General features: G+C 33.4%; 9 non-coding genes across 9 annotated transcripts; 4 read left to right on the plus strand and 5 right to left on the minus strand.

Annotated features, from left to right (window-relative positions):
* Positions 1-1,041: 1,041 nt before the first annotated feature.
* TRNAQ-CUG (transfer RNA glutamine (anticodon CUG)) lies at positions 1,042-1,113 on the minus strand. Its single transcript has one exon. It is a non-coding gene; the product is annotated as a tRNA-Gln (tRNA).
* A 1,547-nt stretch (positions 1,114-2,660) lies between these two features.
* TRNAQ-UUG (transfer RNA glutamine (anticodon UUG)) lies at positions 2,661-2,732 on the plus strand. The gene has a single exon. It is a non-coding gene; the product is annotated as a tRNA-Gln (tRNA).
* Positions 2,733-3,558: 826 nt separating this feature from the next.
* On the minus strand, positions 3,559-3,630 carry TRNAQ-CUG (transfer RNA glutamine (anticodon CUG)). The gene has a single exon. It is a non-coding gene; the product is annotated as a tRNA-Gln (tRNA).
* A 1,547-nt stretch (positions 3,631-5,177) lies between these two features.
* On the plus strand, positions 5,178-5,249 carry TRNAQ-UUG (transfer RNA glutamine (anticodon UUG)). Its single transcript has one exon. It is a non-coding gene; the product is annotated as a tRNA-Gln (tRNA).
* An 826-nt stretch (positions 5,250-6,075) lies between these two features.
* Positions 6,076-6,147, minus strand: TRNAQ-CUG (transfer RNA glutamine (anticodon CUG)). Its single transcript has one exon. It is a non-coding gene; the product is annotated as a tRNA-Gln (tRNA).
* A 1,547-nt stretch (positions 6,148-7,694) lies between these two features.
* Positions 7,695-7,766, plus strand: TRNAQ-UUG (transfer RNA glutamine (anticodon UUG)). The gene has a single exon. It is a non-coding gene; the product is annotated as a tRNA-Gln (tRNA).
* Positions 7,767-8,592: 826 nt separating this feature from the next.
* On the minus strand, positions 8,593-8,664 carry TRNAQ-CUG (transfer RNA glutamine (anticodon CUG)). Its single transcript has one exon. It is a non-coding gene; the product is annotated as a tRNA-Gln (tRNA).
* Positions 8,665-10,211: 1,547 nt separating this feature from the next.
* On the plus strand, positions 10,212-10,283 carry TRNAQ-UUG (transfer RNA glutamine (anticodon UUG)). Its single transcript has one exon. It is a non-coding gene; the product is annotated as a tRNA-Gln (tRNA).
* Positions 10,284-11,109: 826 nt separating this feature from the next.
* TRNAQ-CUG (transfer RNA glutamine (anticodon CUG)) lies at positions 11,110-11,181 on the minus strand. Its single transcript has one exon. It is a non-coding gene; the product is annotated as a tRNA-Gln (tRNA).
* Between the last annotated feature and the right edge of the window lie 1,080 nt (positions 11,182-12,261).

The following is a 12,261-nucleotide window of genomic DNA, read 5'->3' on the forward strand; positions in this document are numbered from 1 at the left end:
AACATACTTCCCTAACATAGTTCAATGGGCAAAAGTTGAACAGAATAGAAAAGTAATACAATTCTGTTTGTCTTTGACTGTAGAAAATAAAAAATGTGAAATGTCCACATTGCTGCAGCAATTTGCTCCCCTGTCACATGGGAGGTTCCATGGTGTAATGGTTAGCCCTTTGGACTTTGAATCCAAGGATCCGAGTTCAAATCTCGGTGGGACCACTTTCATGACTTATGACCAAATCTTTTTCTGTCAAGTGTATTCATAAATATCATAAATCTAACACGGGTAGAGTGAAACATTAATTTATTGATTGTATTTTAAAAGTCTATTTGATGTGAGCAAATTATAGAACTTTTAGAAAACATGGAAATTAAATGGCTCAAAATAATGAGACATTTTGTGAGCTGACTCTGTTTTCTCAAACTCATCACAAGGGGCTGATGCAAGATATTACTTGTTTAAATCTTACTGTTATTGATAAGGGGAACAAGGAACTTTTTTAATTGGAAAGCCTTCATTAAAAGAAAACTTGAGGAATCAAATTGTGTATTTTGGGGGCAGAAGAGATGAACTTTTAAATAACAATCTTGAAATTCAGACACACAGATATTTACACTCTGTTTTTCTAAAGTAAATCCATAACCATGAAGTAGAATCTTTCGAAAGACATGTCAGATGTATTAATCTGAATTTCTCTTTCAAAGAAATGCACAATTAAATGCACTGTGTAAGTCAAGAATGTTGTCAGATAAGAAATCAGCAAAATTAACTATCTTATTACTGATCATACAGATGAGAAAGAAAAAGAACCTCTTGCTCAAATTGTGGATTGGAAAGAACAGTTTTTAGTTTTCAGCTTCTGTACTTATGTTTATGATTAATTAATTTCTTTATATTGTATTATCGCTATCTAGATGGATATAACCATGTATACATAGATACATACTTATACGTTGATAAGTTTCAGTATAAAGCTTTGACGTTATGTTTTTCCAAGTCCACATTCTAAGAAATTAGTGAAATATTAAATCTCATAATTCAAGCAGGTCCCACCGAGATTTGAACTCGGATCGCTGGATTCAGAGTCCAGAGTGCTAACCATTACACCATGGAACCCAGCCATACATGAGAGCTTTTTCCATTGAGACAAAAGAGAGCGCATCAGTGCGGGGGCTTTTCTTACATTGATGAAAAGATATCTCAGTTGAATGCTCATAGTGTAAAGAGCGATAATGTGATTTGATTCTTTTCAGCTACATTCTCCATAACAGTGTTAAATGTGCAAACGTTTATCAGGACATGCAATTTACAAAATAATGATCATCTTTGACTGAAGAATATTAAAACATTCTACATTTCCAAACTACTACATCCATTTCTCTGTCTCTCACATGGGTGGCTCCAAAGAGCAATGGTTGGCACTTTGGACTTTGCATGCAAAGGTACCAGTCCAATTCTTTGAGGTACTTCTTTACTACTCTTGACCTTTTCCATTTCTGTCATCTTTGTTTATTGATAGCTCCAATCCAACACCAGTAGGTTGAAAGAGACAAATATTGACTCCTTTCAAAATGTCCAACAGCTTGAACAAGTTACAGAAATACGAACTTTATAATACTTTTACATCACATTCCTAGACAAAATAGTGTGACATTACAAAATCCTATCCTGTTTTTCTCAAATGCATTTCAGAGGGCTGATTCCCAGCATTCCTTTTTGAAGATTTCCATACTATTGATAAGGCGAATATAGCACATTTTGAAAGAGATGTTTTCTTAAATCAAACCTAGAGAACCACAATGACGGTATCATTCAGATAGTAGAAATGTTTTTTGTATATTAGTATGGAAGTTGTGAAATAAAACATTTCTCATGCTGATTTTCAACAGTCGATCTGCAATCATGAAATATAAGCTTTTGCTTGGAGGCCTCAAAGGCACTGATCTAATTTTCTTTTTTAAAATTATTCACAGATCGTATGATATGCTTTGTACAAATCAACTATGTTGTTAGATCAAAATTGATTAAAAAGTGACTATCTCAATTTCAGGACATATAGAAGAGGAAGGAGAAGGTGCTCATGTTTCAAATGCAGAGAGGCAACAACTGTTCATTATTTTCACCTCTATTAATTATATGTATTTTTATAATGTATATATTTATATTTTCCGATAAATATACATAGACATATAGCGATATATAGGGAGATACATATATATAAGTTGATACGTACAAGTTTATAAGTAAATGAGATGTTTTTCCAATTAATACTTCTAAGAACTGAATGGAAACAAAATCGTAAAGTTTAGATAAGTCCCACTGAGCTTTGTACTTAGATCCCTGTTTTCAGAGTCCAGATTGACAAGCATAACACCATCAACCCACCTGTACCAGGTTGAGCTTTACGTTTTGACAGAAGAGATTGCATTCACAGGGAAATCTTAATTTTTATTGCAAAATCTTATCTCACATAAAAAGTACTGTTCAACAGAGTCATAGCGTTACTTGAGTCCTTTGTGCAACATACTTCCCTAACATAGTTCAATGGGCAAAAGTTGAACAGAATAGAAAAGTAATACAATTCTGTTTGTCTTTGACTGTAGAAAATAAAAAATGTGAAATGTCCACATTGCTGCAGCAATTTGCTCCCCTGTCACATGGGAGGTTCCATGGTGTAATGGTTAGCACTTTGGACTTTGAATCCAAGGATCCGAGTTCAAATCTCGGTGGGACCACTTTCATGACTTATGACCAAATCTTTTTCTGTCAAGTGTATTCATAAATATCATAAATCTAACACGGGTAGAGTGAAACATTAATTTATTGATTGTATTTTAAAAGTCTATTTGATGTGAGCAAATTATAGAACTTTTAGAAAACATGGAAATTAAATGGCTCAAAATAATGAGACATTTTGTGAGCTGACTCTGTTTTCTCAAACTCATCACAAGGGGCTGATGCAAGATATTACTTGTTTAAATCTTACTGTTATTGATAAGGGGAACAAGGAACTTTTTTAATTGGAAAGCCTTCATTAAAAGAAAACTTGAGGAATCAAATTGTGTATTTTGGGGGCAGAAGAGATGAACTTTTAAATAACAATCTTGAAATTCAGACACACAGATATTTACACTCTGTTTTTCTAAAGTAAATCCATAACCATGAAGTAGAATCTTTCGAAAGACATGTCAGATGTATTAATCTGAATTTCTCTTTCAAAGAAATGCACAATTAAATGCACTGTGTAAGTCAAGAATGTTGTCAGATAAGAAATCAGCAAAATTAACTATCTTATTACTGATCATACAGATGAGAAAGAAAAAGAACCTCTTGCTCAAATTGTGGATTGGAAAGAACAGTTTTTAGTTTTCAGCTTCTGTACTTATGTTTATGATTAATTAATTTCTTTATATTGTATTATCGCTATCTAGATGGATATAACCATGTATACATAGATACATACTTATACGTTGATAAGTTTCAGTATAAAGCTTTGACGTTATGTTTTTCCAAGTCCACATTCTAAGAAATTAGTGAAATATTAAATCTCATAATTCAAGCAGGTCCCACCGAGATTTGAACTCGGATCGCTGGATTCAGAGTCCAGAGTGCTAACCATTACACCATGGAACCCAGCCATACACGAGAGCTTTTTCCATTGAGACAAAAGAGAGCGCATCAGTGCGGGGGCTTTTCTTACATTGATGAAAAGATATCTCAGTTGAATGCTCATAGTGTAAAGAGCGATAATGTGATTTGATTCTTTTCAGCTACATTCTCCATAACAGTGTTAAATGTGCAAACGTTTATCAGGACATGCAATTTACAAAATAATGATCATCTTTGACTGAAGAATATTAAAACATTCTACATTTCCAAACTACTACATCCATTTCTCTGTCTCTCACATGGGTGGCTCCAAAGAGCAATGGTTGGCACTTTGGACTTTGCATGCAAAGGTACCAGTCCAATTCTTTGAGGTACTTCTTTACTACTCTTGACCTTTTCCATTTCTGTCATCTTTGTTTATTGATAGCTCTAATCCAACACCAGTAGGTTGAAAGAGACAAATATTGACTCCTTTCAAAATGTCCAACAGCTTGAACAAGTTACAGAAATACGAACTTTATAATACTTTTACATCACATTCCTAGACAAAGTAGTGTGACATTACAAAATCCTATCCTGTTTTTCTCACATGCATTTCAGAGGGCTGATTCCCAGCATTCCTTTTTGAAGATTTCCACACTATTGATAAGGCGAATATAGCACATTTTGAAAGAGATGTTTTCTTAAATCAAACCTAGAGAACCACAATGACGGTATCATTCAGATAGTAGAAATGTTTTTTGTATATTAGTATGGAAGTTGTGAAATAAAACATTTCTCATGCTGATTTTCAACAGTCGATCTGCAATCATGAAATATAAGCTTTTGCTTGGAGGCCTCAAAGGTACTGATCTAATTTTCTTTTTTAAAATTATTCACAGATCGTATGATATGCTTTGTACAAATCAACTATGTTGTTAGATCAAAATTGATTAAAAAGTGACTATCTCAATTTCAGGACATATAGACGAGGAAGGAGAAGGCGCTCATGTTTCAAATGCGGAGAGGCAACAACTGTTCATTATTTTCACCTCTATTAATTATATGTATTTTTATAATGTATATATTTATATTTTCCGATAAATATACATAGACATATAGCGATATATAGGGAGATACATACATATAAGTTGATACGTACAAGTTTATAAGTAAATGAGATGTTTTTCCAATTAATACTTCTAAGAACTGAATGGAAACAAAATCGTAAAGTTTAGATAAGTCCCACTGAGCTTTGTACTTAGATCCCTGTTTTCAGAGTCCAGATTGACAAGCATAACACCATCAACCCACCTGTACCAGGTTGAGCTTTCCGTTTTGACAGAAGAGATTGCATTCACAGGGAAATCTTAATTTTTATTGCAAAATCTTATCTCACATAAAAAGTACTGTTCAACAGAGTCATAGCGTTACTTGAGTCCTTTGTGCAACATACTTCCCTAACATAGTTCAATGGGCAAAAGTTGAACAGAATAGAAAAGTAATACAATTCTGTTTGTCTTTGACTGTAGAAAATAAAAAATGTGAAATGTCCACATTGCTGCAGCAATTTGCTCCCCTGTCACATGGGAGGTTCCATGGTGTAATGGTTAGCACTTTGGACTTTGAATCCAAGGATCCGAGTTCAAATCTCGGTGGGACCACTTTCATGACTTATGACCAAATCTTTTTCTGTCAAGTGTATTCATAAATATCATAAATCTAACACGGGTAGAGTGAAACATTAATTTATTGATTGTATTTTAAAAGTCTATTTGATGTGAGCAAATTATAGAACTTTTAGAAAACATGGAAATTAAATGGCTCAAAATAATGAGACATTTTGTGAGCTGACTCTGTTTTCTCAAACTCATCACAAGGGGCTGATGCAAGATATGACTTGTTTAAATCTTACTGTTATTGATAAGGGGAACAAGGAACTTTTTTAATTGGAAAGCCTTCATTAAAAGAAAACTTGAGGAATCAAATTGTGTATTTTGGGGGCAGAAGAGATGAACTTTTAAATAACAATCTTGAAATTCAGACACACAGATATTTACACTCTGTTTTTCTAAAGTAAATCCATAACCATGAAGTAGAATCTTTCGAAAGACATGTCAGATGTATTAATCTGAATTTCTCTTTCAAAGAAATGCACAATTAAATGCACTGTGTAAGTCAAGAATGTTGTCAGATAAGAAATCAGCAAAATTAACTATCTTATTACTGATCATACAGATGAGAAAGAAAAAGAACCTCTTGCTCAAATTGTGGATTGGAAAGAACAGTTTTTAGTTTTCAGCTTCTGTACTTATGTTTATGATTAATTAATTTCTTTATATTGTATTATCGCTATCTAGATGGATATAACCATGTATACATAGATACATACTTATACGTTGATAAGTTTCAGTATAAAGCTTTGACGTTATGTTTTTCCAAGTCCACATTCTAAGAAATTAGTGAAATATTAAATCTCATAATTCAAGCAGGTCCCACCGAGATTTGAACTCGGATCGCTGGATTCAGAGTCCAGAGTGCTAACCATTACACCATGGAACCCAGCCATACACGAGAGCTTTTTCCATTGAGACAAAAGAGAGCGCATCAGTGCGGGGGCTTTTCTTACATTGATGAAAAGATATCTCAGTTGAATGCTCATAGTGTAAAGAGCGATAATGTGATTTGATTCTTTTCAGCTACATTCTCCATAACAGTGTTAAATGTGCAAACGTTTATCAGGACATGCAATTTACAAAATAATGATCATCTTTGACTGAAGAATATTAAAACATTCTACATTTCCAAACTACTACATCCATTTCTCTGTCTCTCACATGGGTGGCTCCAAAGAGCAATGGTTGGCACTTTGGACTTTGCATGCAAAGGTACCAGTCCAATTCTTTGAGGTACTTCTTTACTACTCTTGACCTTTTCCATTTCTGTCATCTTTGTTTATTGATAGCTCCAATCCAACACCAGTAGGTTGAAAGAGACAAATATTGACTCCTTTCAAAATGTCCAACAGCTTGAACAAGTTACAGAAATACGAACTTTATAATACTTTTACATCACATTCCTAGACAAAATAGTGTGACATTACAAAATCCTATCCTGTTTTTCTCAAATGCATTTCAGAGGGCTGATTCCCAGCATTCCTTTTTGAAGATTTCCATACTATTGATAAGGCGAATATAGCACATTTTGAAAGAGATGTTTTCTTAAATCAAACCTAGAGAACCACAATGACGGTATCATTCAGATAGTAGAAATGTTTTTTGTATATTAGTATGGAAGTTGTGAAATAAAACATTTCTCATGCTGATTTTCAACAGTCGATCTGCAATCATGAAATATAAGCTTTTGCTTGGAGGCCTCAAAGGCACTGATCTAATTTTCTTTTTTAAAATTATTCACAGATCGTATGATATGCTTTGTACAAATCAACTATGTTGTTAGATCAAAATTGATTAAAAAGTGACTATCTCAATTTCAGGACATATAGAAGAGGAAGGAGAAGGTGCTCATGTTTCAAATGCAGAGAGGCAACAACTGTTCATTATTTTCACCTCTATTAATTATATGTATTTTTATAATGTATATATTTATATTTTCCGATAAATATACATAGACATATAGCGATATATAGGGAGATACATATATATAAGTTGATACGTACAAGTTTATAAGTAAATGAGATGTTTTTCCAATTAATACTTCTAAGAACTGAATGGAAACAAAATCGTAAAGTTTAGATAAGTCCCACTGAGCTTTGTACTTAGATCCCTGTTTTCAGAGTCCAGATTGACAAGCATAACACCATCAACCCACCTGTACCAGGTTGAGCTTTCCGTTTTGACAGAAGAGATTGCATTCACAGGGAAATCTTAATTTTTATTGCAAAATCTTATCTCACATAAAAAGTACTGTTCAACAGAGTCATAGCGTTACTTGAGTCCTTTGTGCAACATACTTCCCTAACATAGTTCAATGGGCAAAAGTTGAACAGAATAGAAAAGTAATACAATTCTGTTTGTCTTTGACTGTAGAAAATAAAAAATGTGAAATGTCCACATTGCTGCAGCAATTTGCTCCACTGTCACATGGGAGGTTCCATGGTGTAATGGTTAGCACTTTGGACTTTGAATCCAAGGATCCGAGTTCAAATCTCGGTGGGACCACTTTCATGACTTATGACCAAATCTTTTTCTCTCAAGTGTATTCATAAATATCATAAATCTAACACGGGTAGAGTGAAACATTAATTTATTGATTGTATTTTAAAAGTCTATTTGATGTGAGCAAATTATAGAACTTTTAGAAAACATGGAAATTAAATGGCTCAAAATAATGAGACATTTTGTGAGCTAACTCTGTTTTCTCAAACTCATCACAAGGGGCTGATGCAAGATATTACTTGTTTAAATCTTACTGTTATTGATAAGGGGAACAAGGAACTTTTTTAATTGGAAAGCCTTCATTAAAAGAAAACTTGAGGAATCAAATTGTGTATTTTGGGGGCAGAAGAGATGAACTTTTAAATAACAATCTTGAAATTCAGACACACAGATATTTACACTCTGTTTTTCTAAAGTAAATCCATAACCATGAAGTAGAATCTTTCGAAAGACATGTCAGATGTATTAATCTGAATTCCTCTTTCAAAGAAATGCACAATTAAATGCACTGTGTAAGTCAAGAATGTTGTCAGATAAGAAATCAGCAAAATTAACTATCTTATTACTGATCATACAGATGAGAAAGAAAAAGAACCTCTTGCTCAAATTGTGGATGGGAAAGAACAGTTTTTAGTTTTCAGCTTCTGTACTTATGTTTATGATTAATTCATTTCTTTATATTGTATTATCGCTATCTAGATGGATATAGCCATGTATACATAGATACATACTTATACGTTGATAAGTTTCAGTATAAAGCTTTGACGTTATGTTTTTCCAAGTCCAAATTCTAAGAAATTAGTGAAATATTAAATCTCATAATTCAAGCAGGTCCCACCGAGATTTGAACTCGGATCGCTGGATTCAGAGTCCAGAGTGCTAACCATTACACCATGGAACCCAGCCATACACGAGAGCTTTTTCCATTGAGACAAAAGAGAGCGCATCAGTGCGGGGGCTTTTCTTACATTGATGAAAAGATATCTCAGTTGAATGCTCATAGTGTAAAGAGCGATAATGTGATTTGATTCTTTTCAGCTACATTCTCCATAACAGTGTTAAATGTGCAAACGTTTATCAGGACATGCAATTTACAAAATAATGATCATCTTTGACTGAAGAATATTAAAACATTCTACATTTCCAAACTACTACATCCATTTCTCTGTCTCTCACATGGGTGGCTCCAAAGAGCAATGGTTGGCACTTTGGACTTTGCATGCAAAGGTACCAGTCCAATTCTTTGAGGTACTTCTTTACTACTCTTGACCTTTTCCATTTCTGTCATCTTTGTTTATTGATAGCTCCAATCCAACACCAGTAGGTTGAAAGAGACAAATATTGACTCCTTTCAAAATGTCCAACAGCTTGAACAAGTTACAGAAATACGAACTTTATAATACTTTTACATCACATTCCTAGACAAAATAGTGTGACATTACAAAATCCTATCCTGTTTTTCTCAAATGCATTTCAGAGGGCTGATTCCCAGCATTCCTTTTTGAAGATTTCCATACTATTGATAAGGCGAATATAGCACATTTTGAAAGAGATGTTTTCTTAAATCAAACCTAGAGAACCACAATGACGGTATCATTCAGATAGTAGAAATGTTTTTTGTATATTAGTATGGAAGTTGTGAAATAAAACATTTCTCATGCTGATTTTCAACAGTCGATCTGCAATCATGAAATATAAGCTTTTGCTTGGAGGCCTCAAAGGCACTGATCTAATTTTCTTTTTTAAAATTATTCACAGATCGTATGATATGCTTTGTACAAATCAACTATGTTGTTAGATCAAAATTGATTAAAAAGTGACTATCTCAATTTCAGGACATATAGAAGAGGAAGGAGAAGGCGCTCATGTTTCAAATGCAGAGAGGCAACAACTGTTCATTATTTTCACCTCTATTAATTATATGTATTTTTATAATGTATATATTTATATTTTCCGATAAATATACATAGACATATAGCGATATATAGGGAGATACATATATATAAGTTGATACGTACAAGTTTATAAGTAAATGAGATGTTTTTCCAATTAATACTTCTAAGAACTGAATGGAAACAAAATCGTAAAGTTTAGATAAGTCCCACTGAGCTTTGTACTTAGATCCCTGTTTTCAGAGTCCAGATTGACAAGCATAACACCATCAACCCACCTGTACCAGGTTGAGCTTTCCGTTTTGACAGAAGAGATTGCATTCACAGGGAAATCTTAATTTTTATTGCAAAATCTTATCTCACATAAAAAGTACTGTTCAACAGAGTCATAGCGTTACTTGAGTCCTTTGTGCAACATACTTCCCTAACATAGTTCAATGGGCAAAAGTTGAACAGAATAGAAAAGTAATACAATTCTGTTTGTCTTTGACTGTAGAAAATAAAAAATGTGAAATGTCCACATTGCTGCAGCAATTTGCTCCACTGTCACATGGGAGGTTCCATGGTGTAATGGTTAGCACTTTGGACTTTGAATCCAAGGATCTGAGTTCAAATCTCGGTGGGACCACTTTCATGACTTATGACCAAATCTTTTTCTCTCAAGTGTATTCATAAATATCATAAATCTAACACGGGTAGAGTGAAACATTAATTTATTGATTGTATTTTAAAAGTCTATTTGATGTGAGCAAATTATAGAACTTTTAGAAAACATGGAAATTAAATGGCTCAAAATAATGAGACATTTTGTGAGCTAACTCTGTTTTCTCAAACTCATCACAAGGGGCTGATGCAAGATATTACTTGTTTAAATCTTACTGTTATTGATAAGGGGAACAAGGAACTTTTTTAATTGGAAAGCCTTCATTAAAAGAAAACTTGAGGAATCAAATTGTGTATTTTGGGGGCAGAAGAGATGAACTTTTAAATAACAATCTTGAAATTCAGACACACAGATATTTACACTCTGTTTTTCTAAAGTAAATCCATAACCATGAAGTAGAATCTTTCGAAAGACATGTCAGATGTATTAATCTGAATTCCTCTTTCAAAGAAATGCACAATTAAATGCACTGTGTAAGTCAAGAATGTTGTCAGATAAGAAATCAGCAAAATTAACTATCTTATTACTGATCATACAGATGAGAAAGAAAAAGAACCTCTTGCTCAAATTGTGGATGGGAAAGAACAGTTTTTAGTTTTCAGCTTCTGTACTTATGTTTATGATTAATTCATTTCTTTATATTGTATTATCGCTATCTAGATGGATATAGCCATGTATACATAGATACATACTTATACGTTGATAAGTTTCAGTATAAAGCTTTGACGTTATGTTTTTCCAAGTCCAAATTCTAAGAAATTAGTGAAATATTAAATCTCATAATTCAAGCAGGTCCCACCGAGATTTGAACTCGGATCGCTGGATTCAGAGTCCAGAGTGCTAACCATTACACCATGGAACCCCGCCATACATGAGGGCTTTTTCCATTGAGACAAAAGAGAGCGCATCAGTGCGGGGGCTTTTCTTACATTGATGAAAAGATATCTCAGTTGAATGCTCATAGTGTAAAGAGCGATAATGTGATTTGATTCTTTTCAGCTACATTCTTCATAACAGTGTTAAATGTGCAAACGTTTATCAGGGCATGCAATTTACAAAATAATGATCATCTTTGACTGAAGAATATTAAAACATTCTACATTTCCAAACTACTACATCCATTTCTCTGTCTCTCACATGGGTGGCTCCAAAGAGCAATGGTTGGCACTTTGGACTTTGCATGCAAAGGTACCAGTCCAATTCTTTGAGGTACTTCTTTACTACTCTTGACCTTTTCCATTTCTGTCATCTTTGTTTATTGATAGCTCTAATCCAACACCAGTAGGTTGAAAGAGACAAATATTGACTCCTTTCAAAATGTCCAACAGCTTGAACAAGTTACAGAAATACGAACTTTATAATACTTTTACATCACATTCCTAGACAAAGTAGTGTGACATTACAAAATCCTATCCTGTTTTTCTCACATGCATTTCAGAGGGCTGATTCCCAGCATTCCTTTTTGAAGATTTCCACACTATTGATAAGGCGAATATAGCACATTTTGAAAGAGATGTTTTCTTAAATCAAACCTAGAGAACCACAATGACGGTATCATTCAGATAGTAGAAATGTTTTTTGTATATTAGTATGGAAGTTGTGAAATAAAACATTTCTCATGCTGATTTTCAACAGTCGATCTGCAATCATGAAATATAAGCTTTTGCTTGGAGGCCTCAAAGGTACTGATCTAATTTTCTTTTTTAAAATTATTCACAGATCGTATGATATGCTTTGTACAAATCAACTATGTTGTTAGATCAAAATTGATTAAAAAGTGACTATCTCAATTTCAGGACATATAGACGAGGAAGGAGAAGGCGCTCATGTTTCAAATGCGGAGAGGCAACAACTGTTCATTATTTTCACCTCTATTAATTATATGTATTTTTATAATGTATATATTTATATTTTCCGATAAATATACATAGACATATAGCGA

This window comes from Lissotriton vulgaris, unplaced genomic scaffold, assembly GCF_964263255.1.
Source record: "Lissotriton vulgaris unplaced genomic scaffold, aLisVul1.2 SCAFFOLD_714, whole genome shotgun sequence".
Lineage (NCBI taxonomy): Eukaryota > Metazoa > Chordata > Amphibia > Caudata > Salamandridae > Lissotriton > Lissotriton vulgaris.